We start from the raw sequence: 18,754 nt of genomic DNA, 5'->3' as shown, positions 1-18,754 counted from the left end.
GTGGTGTTTCAAAATCTCTAGAGCTGCCCTATACACATGTGTATAATATGCGATGTCGTGGCTAGCACGCACGTTTCACTAAAATTTTTTTCTTGGTCACCTTTAAAAACATGTTCCGCTACAGATGATTTGTCGTATGTCCTAGCCGACAATTCCTTTTATGCTCGGTTAAGACCTGTGAGCCAGTTTATTTTCAAGATGAGCTAAATAATTGGCCAACGGCTTTTAATGAAAATGGATACGCTGACAGAGAGATAGGTCGAGTACTTCAGCTGGAAAAGTTTTTCTTCCATTTATTCGCAATATTACGGACCGTACTAGGAAATTTCTAGCCACGTTTCAAGTTAAAACAATCTTTAGACCCACCAAGAAGGTTAGTGAGTATTTAAGATTGGCGAAATACGCACGACACCCTTTAGCAACTCCTGAGGTGCATAAAATTCCGTTTCACTGTGGGAAGATTTATATTGGAACAACGTGGACGACACGTTCGTCATCTGGCCACATGGTATGGATAAACTCCTTGACTTCCTTACACATCTAAACTCCATACACCCCAACATCAAATTCACTATGGAGACTGAAAAGGAGGGTAAATTACTTTTCCTTGACGTCTTGGTCAGGAGAAGGGCTGACGGCACCCTAGGTCATGGGGTGTATCGAAAGACAACACACACTGATCTGTATTTGCACGCAGACAGCTGCCACCACCCTTCACAGAGGAATGGGGTACTTAAAACTCTAGTACACAGGGCGCGCACTATCTCTGACACAGAGAGTCTACCCCAGGAATTGGAACATCTGAGAACTGTGTTTCGAAAAAATGGGTACTCAGAGTGGCAGATCCAACGTGCTCTCCGCCCAACCACTGCAGCACAACCTGTTGATATGGATGAAGTCACGAGGGAGGAGGTAGGCACGGCATTTATTCCATACACAGGCGCACTCTCGGGGAAAATCGCCCGCATTCTGAAGAAACACCGTGTGAGAACTGTGTTTTGTCCTCCGAATAAAACTCGTGCACTGGTGGGGAGCGCCAAAGATGACCTCGGTTTGAGGAAGGCTGGCGTGTACCAGATTCCGTGTCAATGTGGCAAGTCGTATATTCGTCAGACGATGCGTACTGTCGAGGATCGATGCCGTGAACACCAGAGGCACACTCGACTAATGTATCCGAGCAAGTCGGCGGTCGCTGAACATTGTTTGTCGGAAAATCACGCTATGGAGTATGACCGCACGAGGATTCTGGTACAGACGTCGAGATACTGGGACAGCGTTGTTAGAGAGGCCATCGAAATTCGCACCAATGACGACCTCATAAACCGTGACTGTGGCTATAATCTTAGCAAGGCTTGGGAACCAGCGATTGGGTTAATCAAGAGTAAATCGAGCAAACGCATAGTTGTGACGACCACGGCGGACAGAGCCACCACACCGACGTCATCTCAGACGCCGTCGCAATCTGTTCCACCGCGAGACCGTGGCGCGGGGCGCGGACGGCGGAGGGAGCGCGCCGCGGGCGGAGGGTATTTAAATCGGCCGCCGCCGCGACCAAACCCAGTTCCCCCTGAGCAGCCATAGCGTATGGATCTCCGTGCCGGCACGTTCATAGGAGCTCAGTCCGTCAGTTCACCTGATGATGGCGACATGTTTGATCGCCGAAATATTGTGCCCGTTGGACACTATAGACCGGCAGTACACCCGTGGATATTTTGATTATCAATTATCAATTAACCGAACACAAAGTGAACAGTCGACTAGGACATACCGACAAATCAGCTGTAGCGGCACATGTTTTTAAAAACAGTCATCGTGAAATAAAATTAGTGAGGCGAGCGTGCTAGCCAGAACATCGCATTATTATTCATGTATGTATAGGGAAACTATAGAGATTTAGAAACACCACAATAATTTTAATAGAAAAGGTGAAGGCTTAAAGTTAGACAAGATATGGCGGTCAACTTTGCACCAACATTGTGACAATCGATCACCTTCAATCGATAAGAGGAGCGTTAGTCAGCTATAGACTTACAATCGGCCCCACGTGAAGTATGGTAGTGCTCTCTATGCGCTCTATGTAAACGGAACCCCCACAGCCTGAGAGCTAGTCGTTGACTCACCTCGGAAGATGTAGCCCGCAGTTGGCAAAGAAACGTCAGGAAGAAGAAGTTTTACAGATCCACCACGCCTTGTCTGCCCAGAAGTGGGTACAGTGTTGTTAAAAATATCTGTCGGTCTGCAGTTCTTCGTTAAGATGAAGAATCATCTAGTAAAATTCTAAGGGACCTATGCATACACATTTGTGTCTGTTAATGAAGATGTTTCCTTTCTCATCTACTCCACCTTTACGAGGCAATTTCCGTCTCAGAGGGGTAATGAGTATTCCCAATTGTTGTTCGTTCTCCCGACATCTTTTGGAATTTCCGATGATAAAATAAGTGTAGCATATCTGGAACATGTTCAGCCACATTGAACAAGATTTTTATGCAGAATTTGAACATTTTGGCCCAACAATGTCTTTTACGTTAACTAACCTTATGATCAAGGAATGGTTTCCGGAAGCCTAAGACAAACATTTTATAGTAAACTGCTTAAGCGATGTTGATCTTCGGTTTTTATTATTGCAAATGATTGCAACACTTCATATGAGTTTGGGTCGAAAATAAACATTTAGCAGTGACAAAGAATAATATTTCAGGTATAATGATTTATGGCGGTGTGATGAGTATTATGCAGAATTCCTTCATCATTTTAGCTGGAACTGATACAAAAATTGATTTAATGACTTGATTATCACTACCCTAAATTTTACTAGAATAGAACTTGAACAACTCATCATTGTGTTGTTCATTTGATTGGTAGGTGAAAGTGGTCACAGTGTACGTATTAGTCTACCAAGTGACAACCAAAAAAACAGTTTTGATACAACACTGGACAGCATACAGTCATGAGGTGGTCGGTTGGTTGCTTGATTTGGGGTAATGGAACAAACAACGAGGACATCGGTCCCATCGGATTAGGGAAAGATGGAGGAGGAATTCTGCCGTGCCCTCTTAAAAAAACCATCCCAGTATTTACCTGAAGCGAATATGGAAAGTCACGGAAATTTACATCAGGGTGGCCGGACGCAGGTTTGTACCGTAGTCCCCCGAATACGAGTCCAGTTTTCTAACCAATGGGCCATCTCGCTCGATCCACGATGTGACAAAATCTGTTTGGCTTCAGATGGCCAGATTATTGGGCACCATCAATGACTTTTTTTAATGCGCTTTCTGTAGGTGCTCACTGGTATGAGTACCATTCTCTTCTTACAGTTCCTTTGTTCAGTTGCAGTACTGTCCTATGTAATCTCTGCAACTTAAAAGAAAGCGACTTGTTGTAAGGAGGAGTCGGAAGCTTCTCTCATTCACTCATCTGTTCAAATCTTAAGTCGCATCAACAATGGAATGTCGTATCTCGTTTTCCATTGCTGAACACACGGATGCCTAGAGGTTTATAAACTGATAACACACTCCCACAGGAAAGAGTTGGAAAGAGAAATAAGGGTATGCATAGGGGAGCAAATGTGAGGAATACGGTCGATGAGAGGGTATGTAGGATCCGAGCCTGTACCGTGCCGCACCGATCTCGTGTCGGAGCAAGCTGGGTTACACGGTGGCAGTGGCGATTACGGCGGCAGTAGTGCACACATTACCAGTGTAATTACGTCGGCGGCAGGCCACCGAGGCAAGCAACCTGGGCCCTAACGAGGCCGTAGACCAGCGCCAGACGCGGGGGGTGGGGCCGCGTATTAATAGAAAGGGAGGCGCCCCCGGGTCGGGCACATCGACCCCGGCCAGCTGTTGCCACCTAGCGCTGCCCAGCCCACCAGCCGGCCAACCACCCCTCGCGCTCTCATCCTGACAACGTTCATTGTGCGGAGGAGGGGTGGGGAGGAGAACATAATCTGTCCCATAACGGTGCTACAACATAGCTTCAGATCCCCAGCAAAAATACAAAAAGGATTTAAAAGCTGACATTCTCAAACGGAAATTAATTACGTACGAGATCGCTTAAAAATATAGCAGTTTCCACACTAGACTGACATCATCAAGAGAGATTAACTCGCTAACATCTTCGTTAAGCTGTGTAACAAATTTAACGTACCACTGTGAACATCATAAAGTCTTACAAAACGTGCCAATGATCATTTCGTATCGTCGTATATTAAAAAAACTAATTGTGGTATTTGCAATCTGCAAACTTCTTGGACGTTATGAAATGTGAAACAACGTGATTTTATCCAGCGTGTACAAACTCTAGGGATTCATCGATGAGAAGATAAGGAGCAAAAAGTCTCTAATGAACTCATGTCCGCAATGCATGGTTTCCATGACAGAGACCATTTATTCAATCATACAGAGACTGCGATGTAATAGGCGCTGTACCATGCAGCGTAAGTTACGTTACGCGTGGTTTCGTCGTAGAGGGTGGTACTGTCAAATGGTTCAAATGGCTCTGTGCACTATGGGACTTAACTGCTCAGGTCATAAGTCCCCTTGAACTTAGATCTACTTAAACCTAACTAACCGAAGGACATCACACACATCCATGCCCTAGGCAGGATTCGAACCTGCGACGGTAGCGGTTGTGCGGTTCCAGACTGTAGCGCCTAGAACCGCTCGGCCACTCCGGCCGGTGTGGTACTGTCCCATGTGAAAGTGTTGAAAACAATATGAAAGGAAAGTTACCGTTTGACGAAACTTATGGTAGGATTTTTCTCCGTAATTAGACGGTAAATATCCACCAAACTCACGATAACATGTTAGAACAGTGAGGGTAGCTTCCAAAAGTGTCTCGAATCAAAAGCACTGATAATAACGGATTTAGACTAAAAACGAAGACTAGCATATGGTAGCAAACCTTGCAGAAAAGACTAGCTTAATATAAAGAAAACCAGTGTGAACAATACCCATACAGTGAAGGGAAACGAGCATAATTCTGAATTATAGACATATTGCACGTAAAAGGCATAAACTGTCGAAAGTGAGGACAATTGATTACGAGTAACGTAAAGCGATACGCCGAGTGACGGAACGCAAAGTCCTGAGAGTAGATCGCTGTGCGCCAGCTGACACGCACTACACCTGAGTTTCGCAGGTAGGCCAATTTGCGAACCGGTGTTGCTAAGCACGACTCATGTTTCCGCGCCCAACCGCGGGGGTCAGCAGCTTACGCGATCTCAGAGTCCCCACCTGGTCCCGCGAACCATGTGGCCGGCTGACGTGCGGAGCTGACCGCGACGCTCAGCGTCGATCGGACATCGCCGGCGAAGCGACCCAGCCCACATTCGGCCTCGCTCTCTGGCGTATCGCTTTTTGGGACTTTTGTCGCAATGTGGTGCTGCACAGGCAACGCACACCAAGTAAAGGTCACTCTTTAAGAATCAGCAATCCTGGATCGAGCACGCCAACTAAGTGGTGCTAATACCACACCCAAGTCCACGAAAGGGACGCTTAGTAGAGGGCAGAGGAGCACCAGTAGCAAAGTATCGCCTATAGGCATGGCGTCTGTTGCCAACGAATATACCGTCATGTCACTGAGCCAGAAGATCGCTGCAATTGACGAGTTATTAAATGACACTGGGGCGGAATTAAAGCTCAAACGCGTATCTAGTAGCGTACTGAATACAATAAGGAATAAAATATTCCCTTTGGCTTTCCAAGTCACGTCAGCAGAAGCAAAGGTCGAGCTGCTGCAAGAGCAGAACAAAGATCTACTGCGCGAACTTCAGCACTCAGCTGAGCCAGTTAAGGGCCTTAGAATTGAGTCTCTCACAGAACAGGTCAACAAATTCGAGGAAGACAATACAAAACTCGCTGAAATAAACCAAGAGCTCAGGGACCATATTAGGGATCTGACAGGAAAGGTTACTGAACAGGCAAAGCAACAGGCCAAGACACTAACATACGCTGCGGCACTCTCCACCGCATCCAAAGAACATAAAAGCACTGAGGTGGCAAAAGCCAAGCAGGCAACTACTCTCTTCATAAAGTTTACCAACAACCGAGACACGAAAACTATAAAACAAACGCTGACGAAAAACATCAAGCCAAGACGACACAACCTACACATTAAGTCAATAAGAAACACGAAGACAGTTGTGATTGTCGAAGCAGCAACACAGGAGGACTGTAGGAAAATAATAGAAAAGACGAAAGATATTGAGAATATCGCGTGCGAGGGTCCCTGAAAGCGTCAACCTTTGGTGATGGTCTATCGAGTGACAGGCACTATCTCGGATTGAGAATTTCTTGAGTGTCTATACGACCAAAATCACGGTGACGATTTCAGAAAAGAGGAATTCGACAAAGACGTGAAAATCAGATTCTGCACAGGGCCCAAAGGAAAGGGATACAACGATCAAGTGTTGGAAGTCACACACCCAGAATTTATTGGTACCTCACCGAAAAAGGAAGGGTGTACATAGACTTCCAATCCCTATCCGTCGCCGGCCACGGTGGTCTCGCGGTTCTAGGCGCGCAGTCCGGAACCGTGCGACTGCTACGGTCGCAGGTTCGAAGCCTGCCTCGGACATGGATGTGTGTGTGATGTCCTTAGGTTAGTTAGGTTTAACTAGTTCTAAGTTCTAGGTGACTGGTGACCACAGCAGATGAGTCCCATAGCGCTCAGAGCCATTTGAACCATTTGAACCCTATCCGTCAATGACTTACGTCAGTGAGCCAGTGTTACAACAGTGGCCTTAATCATACAACCAAAGCCTGCGCAGACACAGGTACGACCTGTTCAAGGTGTGGTAAAAAGGGCCACAAACGTTCCGACTGTCGATCATCAGAGCCCATCGATTGCATTCCCTGCAGGAACAGAAACCAAATTTGCAATAGGAGCAGGGGTGGCGCCTGCCAGACCTACAAACAGCTGCTTGATAGACTAATTGACAGTACTGACTATGGCAACTGAACACCCCCCTGAGTCAACCAACATGCTCCAGAAATCAACCACTGAAAAAACAAGATCATACAAGCCACCATCCACCATCCACCAGGCACAGAAACCATCTACGTGCAATACTCTGGCGTATGAGGCAAAAACTATTACCTGACGACTACCCCAACAATGGTCACATTCCAGGCTTGATACACAATACAAACCTGGAGGACAGCCATCACGCAATCACTAAATACATAGACGACCTAACACTCACAGGACAAATATCACCAGAGGCCGCCAAACTAATCAAAAGACCAATAATGCACTGGATGACATTCCAGACGACCCTTATGAACAGGATAGACGAACCCGAAGACGAACTACTGAGAAATGACATGAATAGACATGATAAAGCCAAATCCTGATACCGACAGACCAGAAAACCACACCACACATGACCAACCAAAGCAACTGCACAAAACAGCGTTGCTAACGACTCAAGATCACCCAATCACTCCAGCACCACGACGCACAAACGACACTACAAAATGCGAAGGACGTATCAAACCAATCAAATGCATACGAGGTGAGACCTTGAACCCAACGATGCTGAACACAACCGTAACGCAAGCCAGCACAACTGGAGCCCAAACGGAAAACACCGACAAATCAGACACTTCAGACTGTAATCAAATCAAACGCAAAGTAACTCTCTCTGACTCACTGACAAAAGAAAAAGATGACGTCTATTACTGCCCTTACACCAGAGATTGTAGTGTTCATAACAATGATATTCAAAACCGTAATACCGACCTTGAACAGGTTCAAATGGCTCTGAGCACTATGGGACTTAACATCTTAGGTCATCAGTCCCCTAGAACTTAGAACTACTTAAACCTAACTAACCTAAGGACATCACACAACACCCAGTCATCACGAAGCAGAGAAAATCTCTGACCCCGCCGGGAATCGAACCCGGGAACCCGGGCGTGGGAAGCGAGAACGCTACCTCGCGACCACGAGATGGGGGCTCCTTGAACAGGCCACAGCCCGGCAGACACCACGAATGCCACACAAAAAGCCGCAGCAACAGCCGCAACAGAAGTCTGCTGAGGGTCTGGCAATAGAGGCAATAGTGCGCATAACATTCCAAAAGCTGCTATGTCTGTCACAGATACCGTAGACGAGCAGTCAAGTGGGAACCAACTCACGTCAAATCAATGCAGAATGGAGGCACAAACATCCAACACATCTGATACATATCAAGACTGCACAAACGAAACACACACAAAAAACAAACGAATCATCACAGCCTTTAGGGAACTAAAACCGCATAGAAAACCCAAACAGCCTAAGAGAGTCGGGAAAGTGAAAGCGTGTGACGACCAATCGCGGCAATCGTAGGCTGCCTCAAAACCTTGTGATACAAAAGTGCATACCCCTGATGATACTAGTACCTTCGCAGCCCCCCCCCCCCCCCAACCAACAACCTCAATGCCGACGGCCAAGGAAACCCCCACAGCAACCAACGAGGACGCCAATCCAGCGCCCCCCGCAGAGGTGCACAGCAACGCCGCTACACCATCACGACACGTCACGGCTGCAGAGACGCCGACACACGCCATCGACACCGATAGTTTTAGTTACGACAGGCTAGACATAAATGTAAAATTAAGTAGACTAGAAAAAGTCGGCCGCGGTGGTCTAGCGGTTAAGGCGCCCAGTCCGGAACCGCGCGACTGCTACTGTCGCAGGTTCGAATCCTGCCTGGGCATGGATGTGTGTGATGTCCTTAGGTTAGTTAGGTTTAAGTAGTTCTAAGTTCTAGGGGACTGATGACCACAGCAGTTAAGTCCCATAGTGCTCAGAACCATTTGAACCATTTGAACTAGAAAAAAGAGACATCTTAGAGACGGCACAGCGGATGCTCAACCGCACCCTACACCCGTGCGTCCAACCTGTTTGTTTCCGTACATCAGAGCAAACCGGTAGACGGATTCTCAAAACGGAGAATATTCCAACAGATCCAGACAGCCTACTAGACCTGCTCCTGCAGGTGTGCGCCCGCAGGGAGGAACCATTCGATATGGACAAGCTTTACAAGGATCACGTAAGGGCTCATGGGAGAACATACTTCGATTACAGTCAAACTGGGAGCAAGTGCTACGCCACCGTTAAACACCCAAACTGCTAATAGCACAGCTTAATGCTATGCCGAGTATACTTGTAAATTTGGAGCTCCCACCGGTCCTACGTGAACTAAAAAGTGACATTCTGTGCATACAGGAGCCCTACACTAGACAAGGGCATGTCCCCAACTTTCCTCCAAGTGCGGTGACAGCTGCGGAGGGGACAGGCTGCATGGCATCTGTCATAATCCTAAACAAAGAGATACATCCAGTCAAAATTACAGAACTCTGTTCCGAGCACCTAGTTACAGCTGAAGTCACACACAAAGGGGATACTTGGATCATCGCGTCGCTGAACGCCCAATTCCGTCATTGCATCAAACCATACGCAGACCTCATCAGAGATGTTGCGCAATACGCTGACAGCAAAAAACTTCTCATCTGTGTAGACATAAATGTCAGATCGACCCTCTGGCATTCAGACAGAACTGACGACAGAGGTACAATAATAAATGACATCATCCAAGAAAACAGACTACTCGTACTCAACAAGGAAGGACATCACCCGACTCACATCGGACACAACAGTCATTCATCAAACATAGACATCACCCTCGTTAATAATGCCGCCATCTACCACGTACGAGACTGGACCGTACATGACCAGATCACTGCTAGTGACCACAACATCATCACACTAACCTTAAGTGGTACACCAAACGTCAACACAGAAACACTACCGAAAATACTATTATTTGACAAAACAGACTGGGACAGGGTCAGACTAAAAATACATGAGCACATACTGCAAGACATCACCGGCAGTGTTGATTACAGAACACACCAACTCAGAGCATGGCGAGTGCATATCTGGAAGAGCGAGTGGACCAACAGCGATGTGTATACAACTTCTTCTCTTACATCCGGGAAAGACTAAAACTAAAACATATCGATCCCAGCCGAGGTATGGTACATTTCATCACAGAACATGGCCCTTATCCCACGCACCTGTACCGCGTGAGTCTGCAGCAGACTAATAGATGCACATGCGGGGAAAAAGGTTGCCCTGAACATACTATTTTCTTCTGCGGACAACGCACGAACATAAGATACACAGTACACATAATCGCCTGAACACACAGAACGAACTACATGCCATAATACGCGACCCGGAAAGGTGTTCTGAACTCAACAAACTAAGTCAAGAAATCTCGAAGATCCAACAAATAGAATACTTGCGCAACAGACCCTACCAAAGACAAGTCGATCCAAACAGACATCACGATGCCCAGGGGGACACAGATATTATTAGCACCACGAGTGATGAAGAAGAAACAGATACAGACCAGGACACCAACACAGATATTGAAGCGTCCAGCGCGGATGATCCATAGTGTCAACGAAGTCAACTTCAAAGAACAGAGTGGAACAACCGACAAGAGGTGCAGAAGTCACACACAATCCTAAAAACAGACTGCACCTTATATGTAAATAGTTAACAGCATCTCCATGTCTAATAAGAGCTTAAAGCTAGGTACCTCTTCAAGGGAGTGCATGTATGAGGATGCGCAGCCCACTGTACAAGATGTTCACCGAAGTTTCCCGATAGGTGAAATAGTCATTTGGAGTTCTATAAGATCTGTTAGAGCCTTAGAATTTATCGCGTTTACATTGAACAAACAGTCATTCTCTGACAGACAACAAATTCAACTGCAGATGCTTGCAGGTCAGTAGCCAGGATGAGAGCAGAGGAGCGATGTGCATTATTGACCAACACAGAGACTCCTCCCTTGGCCCGTACCCCATCCTTGTGATGAATGGTATAGCTTTTTAGTACAGATGCATCACAAGTTTCCTGCAAACACAAGCACAGGGAGACCGTGTGTAAAGACCTTCAGTACCTAGACACGTGCCATGCACCCATCAACGTTCCACTGTAGTATGAGAGCCCTTTGCCACGAGTGTAGCACTTTTAACTTGTCTGTCTGCTGGTGACGGGAGCCTGTAGTGGGTGGAGTTTGGTCTTGAGGTGAGATGAGTGGCCAAGGCCTTCATCAAGGTGCTTGGACTCTGATGAATCGTGAGAAACGTTAGATTCAGTGACGTCAACAGCGACATCGACAGATTCTTATTCCGTCAGCCGGTTATTAGTCTCAGACATTTTTTTACCTTCAGGAGGCTTCGTAGCCTCAGTTTCAACAATGGTACTGGCAGTGGTGGATGGGGGAGGAGACTGAATTTTAGGAGGAGGGAGCTCTGCAACATCGGCAACCATGGTCTTTCCTCATGTTCTAGGAGGAGGTATGTGCTGCTTGAAATGAACTGCAGCAGCACAAATGGATTGAAAAACACAGGTACTAGCGGTGACATTAGCAACCTTCGTTCACGTAGCAGCATCGGTCTTCTGAACCAGCTGTTTAAGAACAGAAGCGAAGGAGGTAGCGAACATTGCGGGGGTGGGGGTGGGGGCGGGACATGGCTTTATATATCTTTTTGGCGTCAAAGTACGAGATGTGTTTCATTCATTTAAGTTCTTGTATATTCCGTTCTTCAAGATATACGCTGCAGTCCCTTCCCCAGGAGTTTCCCACTAACGACTGCTCCACCTCATTTACACACAGCACATATTGAGACTGAAAGGTTTTTGTAGAGGGTTGTAGCATCCTCGGGATCCGGGCGTCAAGCCTAAATCCCCGTTTCCAGTGGTAAACAATGTTCCATTGTCACGCCGTACAGTGGTCACTGAAGCTTGCAGAGCATATAGTTACAGAGGACTGGCGACGTATACTATTCCCGAGCTCAGGAACGCTTGGATCGCCAAGCTTGTGCCCAGCAAACGGAAGCTGAGCCCCGAATGGCGTCATGGGTGAGATCGCCAGCCCTTTCTAAGTAATTTAGACTGATGAAGCTAAAATGTTTAAAATTACGTGTAGGTCGTAGTGGGAGCTACGCTCCGTCCTCTCGAATGTAGCTCCGTACAAAGGGCATAAACAGAACCTGTTGGCAATAATGATGCATGATACTATGTTATTTTCGAAATACTCGTACCGTGCCATCGGATTGAAGCATCATGTACTGGAACTCATCAGTGGAGGAAACCTTTCCGGTGCTTCGAGGGTTCAACGACCGTATTTATGTACCCATAGTGACTACTGTGCTCTGTGACGTGCGCTCAGCGAAGGTACCAGGTGTGTGCACGAAACATTGAGGTTTTCCAAACCTTATTAATGTGGCTACTGCTACGCTAATCCCTTCAAACCAGTTCCAATTGCATATTACACTATTTTACAAGTGCATTATCGAAAGCCCATAGCAGTTCTGGAACTCCATTTTTCGGATACCTTTTATCTCTCTCAGCGATGTGCTTCTAATCTCATTTATGCTTGCACAACGACTGACTCTAAAGGTTTTCTATATTTTTGGGAATAGAGGAAAGTCATATGCGGTCATATCTGATGAATACGAGGCTCGGGAATTATTGCAGCGTTCTTTAGAGTAATTAATAGAGAGATGGCGATGATGTTTGGTCTGTGGGGCCCTCAAAATTAATTGAGCCATTTGCGGCAAGCATTGGTGCCGTTGGTAGTTTGGCATCGTATAATAGGTATAGTGGCGTCTCGTTTTTCTGTTCACTGGCGCCACTTTTTTTTTTTTTTTTTTTTGAATCTCGTTTTGTTCGTTATTGTTCGTGGCGGACGTCACCTGACGCCCATTGGTTATTGATCCATTCACTCAGTGGTTTTTTACATTACAGAGGGCAGCTAACCCTCTGACCGAACACGCTGAGCTACCGTGCCGGCGTAGCGTTGTTTAGAGTAATTAATAGAGAGATGGCGATGATGTTTGGTCTGTGGGGCCCTCAAAATTAATTGAGCCATTTGCGGCAAGCATTGGTGCCGTTGGTAGTTTGGCATCGTATAATAGGTATAGTGGCGTCTCGTTTTTCTGTTCACTGGCGCCACTTTTTTTTTTTTTTTGAATCTCGTTTTGTTCGTTATTGTTCGTAGCGGACGTCACCTGACGCCCATTGGTTATTGATCCATTCACTCAGTGGTTTTTTACATTACAGAGGGCAGCTAACCCTCTGACCGAACACGCTGAGCTACCGTGCCGGCGTAGCGTTGTTTAGAGTAATTAATAGAGAGATGGCGATGATGTTTGGTCTGTGGGGCCCTCAAAATTAATTGAGCCATTTGCGGCAAGCATTGGTGCCGTTGGTAGTTTGGCATCGTATAATAGGTACAGTGGCGTCTCGTTTTTCTGTTTACTGGCGCCACTACGTTTGCAAGCATAAGTTTGTCCGTGACTGGTAGCAGCGTTTATCGTGTTTTCCGGGTCCGGTGTGTCGGTAGTTCGGTTGGGACGGAGCAGCAGAGAGGTCCAGCAACGCGCGGACATGCCGGGACCGCTGGCGGCATGCAGGTATTGCTGGGGCTGTAGTTGCAAGAGTCACAACCTTGTTGTCCACTGGACCCAACATGTTGAGTTGAGTGAACCGCCGTCTGCTTCACGTCTGCTGTGCAGCGAGCTACCTTAATTTAAGTATTAACTGTATTTTTCTTACTTGTCACTTCTTCTTCGGTGTGTTTTTGCTTTTAGGAATTTTAATTGTCGAGTGCTATTAATAGTGTTCCACAGATTTCGTGTTTGTTTTGAATACAGTCAGAGAGAGTCCCTTTATTTAGCCATAGTGCCAGTAGTGCTAGTGTTTGTTTTCAATACAGTCCAGAGACAGGTAGTGCTATTTTCATTGTTTTCTACAAGAAGTGGTTAGCAATCACAGTTTAGTCAATAATCAGCTGCCTTCAGTGAATTAGCAGTCTAGGTAAAAGTTGATTAAGTCTCTTCAGTAAATCGATTCCTTAGGATGGATAGGATGTGTGGCTGCTGTGTACGGACGCAGGAGGAGCTGGCCACTCTTCGCGAACAGCTGAACGTGTTGATGGCCGCGGTCAGCCGTCTTCAGGCTGCTGCCTCGGAGTGTAGCGGCAGTGGGGAGTCTGGTGCGTCGCAAGGTACACCCCAGGTGTTACATGCTTCACCCACTGTCCCTGCTGTCGAAACATCTTCGCGGGTACCGGGCGCGGTTGGGCCACCCTCTCCCCAAGGGGAGTGACGGATTCAGCGGCGTTCGCGGCGCGCGAGGCGGAGTGTCAATGTGGAGGCTGCCCATGTGGCATAGCCCTCTCTGCCTGTGAGTGGACATGTGGCTGCTCCTTCAGCAAGGTCCGAGCAGGCACACGGGGGGAGGGGTTTATTAGTTATTGGAAGCTCCAACGTTAGGCGGGTGATGGAGCCCCTTAGGGAATTAGCGGAAAGGTCGGGGAAGAAGGCCAGTGTTCACTCTGTCTGCTTGCCCGGGGGTCTCATTCGATATGTGTAGGAGGCCCTACCGGCGGCGATAGAGAGCACTGGATGCACCCGACTGCAAATTGTTGCTCATGTCGGCACCAATGACTCCTGCCGTCTGGGTTCAGAGGTCATCCTCAGTTCGTACAGGCGGTTGGCGGAGTTGGTGAAGGCGGAAAGCCTCGCTCGCGGGGTGGAATCAGAGCTAACAATTTGTAGTATCGTTCCCAGAACCGATCGCGGTCCTCTGGTTTGGAGCCGAGTGGAAGGCTTAAACCAGAGGCTCAGACGATTCTGCGGAGAGCTGGGGTGCAAATTTCTCGACCTCCTATCGGGTGGAGAAATGTAGGGTCCCCCTGAATAGATCAGACGTGCACTACTCGCCGGAAGCGGCTACGAGGGTAGCGGAGTACGTGTGGAGCGCACATGGGTTTTTTTTTAGGTTAGAGAGTTCCCTCCCTAGTCCCGACAAGACGCTTCCTGAGACACGGCAAGGCAGGAGTAGGGAAAATGCAACAGGAATAACAATATTAATGTGCTAATAGTAAACTGTAGGAGCGTCTACAGAAAGGTCCCAGAACTGCTCTCATTAATAAACGGTCACGACGCCCATGTAGTACTAGGGACAGAAAGTTGGCTGAAAGTACATGTAAACAGTAATGAAATCCTAAACTCAGATTGGAATGTATACCGCAGAAACAGGCTGGACAGTGAAGGAGGAGGTATGTTTATAGCGATAAGAAGTGCAATAGTATCGAAGGAACTTGACGGAGATTCGAATTGTGAAATGATTTGGGTGAAGGTCACGCTTAAAGCAGGCTCAGACATGGTAATTGGATGTCTCTATAGGCGCCCGGGCTCAGCAGCTGTTGTGGCTCAGCACCTGAAGAATAATTTGGAAAATATTTCGAGTAGATTTCCCCACCATGTTATAGTTCTGGGTGGAGATTTTAATTTGCCGGATATAGATTGGGAGACTCAAACGTTCATAACGGGCGGCAGGGACAAAGAATCCAGTGAAATATTTTTAAGTGCTTTATCTGAAAACTACCTTGAGCAGTTAAACACAGAACCGACTCGTGGCGATAACATATTAGACCTTCTGGTGACAAACAGACCCGAACTATTTGAATCAGTTAACGCAGAACAGGGAAACAGCGATCATAAAGCGGTTACTGCATCGATGATTTCAGCCGTTAATAGAAATATTAAAAAAAGGTAGGAAGATTTTTCTGTTTAGCGAAAGTGACAAAAAGGAGATTACAGAGTACCTGACGGCTCAACACAAAAGTTTTGTCTCAAGTACAGATAGTGTTGAGGATCAGTGGACAAAGTTCAAATCCATCGTACAATATGCGTTAGATGAGTATGTGCCAAGCAAGATCGTAAGAGATGGGAAATAGCCAACGTGGTACAACAACCGACTTAGAAAACTGGTGCGGAAGCAAAGGGAACTTCACAGCAAACATAAACTTAGCCAAAGCCTTGCAGACAAACAAAAATTACGCGAAGCGAAATGTAGTGTGAGGAGGGCTATGCGAGCGGCTTTCAATGAATTCGAAAGTAAAGTTCTATGTAATGACTTGGCAGAAAATCCTAAAAAATTTTGGACCTATGTCAAAGCGGTAGGTGGATCAAAACAAAATGTCCAGACACTCTGTGACCAAAATGGTACTGAAACAGAGGATGACAGACTAAAGGCCGAAATAATAAATGTCTTTTTCCAAAGCTGTTTCACAGAGGAAGACTGCACTGTGCTTCTTTCTCTAGATTGTCGCACAGTTGACAAAATGGTAGATATCGAAATAGACGACAGAGGGATAGCGAAACAATTAAAATCGCTCAAAAGAGGAAAGGCCGCTGGTCTTGATGGGATACCAGTTCGATTTTACACAGAGTACGCGAAGGAACTTGCCCCCCTTCTTGCAGTGGTGTACCGTAGGTCTCTAGAAGAGCGAAGCGTTCCAAAGGATTGGAAAAGGGCACAGGTCATCCCCGTTTTCAAGAAGGGACGTCGAACAGATGTGCAGAACTATAGACCTATATCTCTAACGTCGATCAGTTGTAGAATTTGGAACACGTATTATGTTCGAGTATAATGTCTTTTCTGGAGACTAGAAATCTACTCTGTAGGAATCAGCATGGGTTTCGAAAAAGACGGTCGTGTGAAACCCAGCTCGCGCTATTCGTCCACGAGACTTAGAGGGCCTTAGACACGGGTTCACAGGTAGATGCCGTGTTTCTTGACTTCCGCAAGGTGTTTGACACAGTTCCCCACAGTCGTTTAATGAACAAAGTAAGAGCATACGGACTATCAGATCAATTGTGTGATTGGATTGAGGAGTTCCTAGATAACAGAACGCAGCATGTCATTCTCAATGGAGAGAAGTCTTCCGAAGTAAGAGTGATTTCAGGTGTGCCGCAGGGGAGTGTCATAGGACCGTTGCTATTCACAATATACATAAATGACCTGGTGGATGACATCGGAAGTTCGCTGAGGCTTTTTGCAGATGATGCTGTGGTGTATCGAGAGGTTGCAACAATGGAAAATTGTACTGAAATGCAGGAGGATCTGCAGCGAATTGACGCATGGTGCACGGAATGGCAATTGACTCTCAATGTAGACAAGTGTAATGTGATGCGATTACATAGGAAGATAGGTCCCTTACAATTTAGCTACAAAGTAGCAGGTCAGCAACTGGAAGCAGTTAATTCCACAAATTATCTGGGAGTACGCATTAGGAGTGATTTAAAATGGAATGATCATATGAAGTTGATCGTCGGTAAAGCAGATGCCAGACTGAGATTCATTGGAAGAATCCTAAGGAAATGCAATCCGACAACAAAGGAAGTAGGTTACAGTACGTTTGTTCGCCCACTGCTTGAATACTGCTCAGCAGTGTGGGATCCGCACCAGATAGGGTTGATAGAAGAGATAGAGAAGATCCAACGGAGAGCAGCGCGCTTCGTTACAGGATCATTTAGTAATCGCGAAAGCGCTACGGAGATGATAGATAAACTCCAGTGGAAGACGCTCAGTAGCTCGGTACGGGCTTTTGTTAAAGTTTCGAGAACATACCTTCACCGAAGAGTGAAGCAGTATATTGCTCCCTCCTACGTATATCTCGCGAAGAGACCATAAGGATAAAATCAGAGAGATTAGAGCCCACACAGAAGCATACCGACAATCCTTCTTTCCACGTACAATACGAGACTGGAATAGAAGGGAGAATCGATAGAGGTACTCAGGGTACCCTCACACCGTTAGGTGGCTTGCGGAGTATGGATGTAGATGTAGATGTAGAAACCAGTAGTGAAACCTACACTATTTTGTGATCACTCCAATTATTTGTGCGTTGTTGCTCAAGGGTCGCCAGAATCTCTCAGCTGTCTTCTGCTGCCTGTTATTAGCTTTTGAATTTTGTGTTACTATTTAGTGAAGTGCATCCCCAGTTACCTGCCCTGGAAGTTAGCGACAGTGTGCTTTCCCTCATCTTGCCAATGCTGTCCGGTATGATGTGTAGTTCGACAGCTTCCTTGACTGCTTTGTGGATTTTGGTTTCCTTTGTCTACCTTGATTGTTCCTTCTGCCTTTCGATGTTTTAAACATATATTCTGAGGACGCTGTGCTGTCTGTCATTTTTCCCTCGCTTGAATTATTCCAACGTTGTACTGGTTATCACACGTTAGGTGGAGTTGGTAAGACAATTGATCGGCGTTTCTACTGTACCTAGTTTGAGTTGCCATCCTGTTAGGTGAGCATAAGTCTTGCCTGCCTGTCTCACTGCTTATGCAATTATAGGGACTTTTCTCAGGTCGATCCTTGGAGCACTGTCTGGGGATCACGCCCTTTTTTATTTGGTCTGATTGTGTCAGTTGTTTAAAAATAATATTTGTTTAAATTATTCCTATGCCTTGTGGTCTTTAGACAACAAATAATTTTGAATTCTTTCTTAATAAGGATTTCAGCTGTCAGAGTATCTTGTGTTACAGTCAATTTTATTAATGATTGTTTTAAAAATTTAGTTTGGTATTTTCAACGTGTAGTAGTCTTCCTCACTTGTAATTCAGGCCTTCAGCCCCTAATTGTTATGAAATATTCCTTGTGGCCTTCAATCGACAAATAATTTTGAAGTCTTTCATAATAAGACCTTCAGACGTCGGTATAGATTGTGTTACAGTAATTTTATTAATGATTGTTTTCAAATCTATTTTGGCATTTTTAACGTGGAATTGTCTTCCTCATTTGTGATTGATGCCTTCAGCCATTAATTGCTGTAAAGTACTGCTTGTGGCCTTCAGCTGACAAATAATTTGAATTCTTTCTTAATAAGGCCTTCAGCTGT

This window comes from Schistocerca gregaria, chromosome 1 (genome assembly GCF_023897955.1).
Source record: "Schistocerca gregaria isolate iqSchGreg1 chromosome 1, iqSchGreg1.2, whole genome shotgun sequence".
NCBI classification, from domain to species: domain Eukaryota; kingdom Metazoa; phylum Arthropoda; class Insecta; order Orthoptera; family Acrididae; genus Schistocerca; species Schistocerca gregaria.
This window is presented reverse-complemented; position numbering follows the sequence as displayed.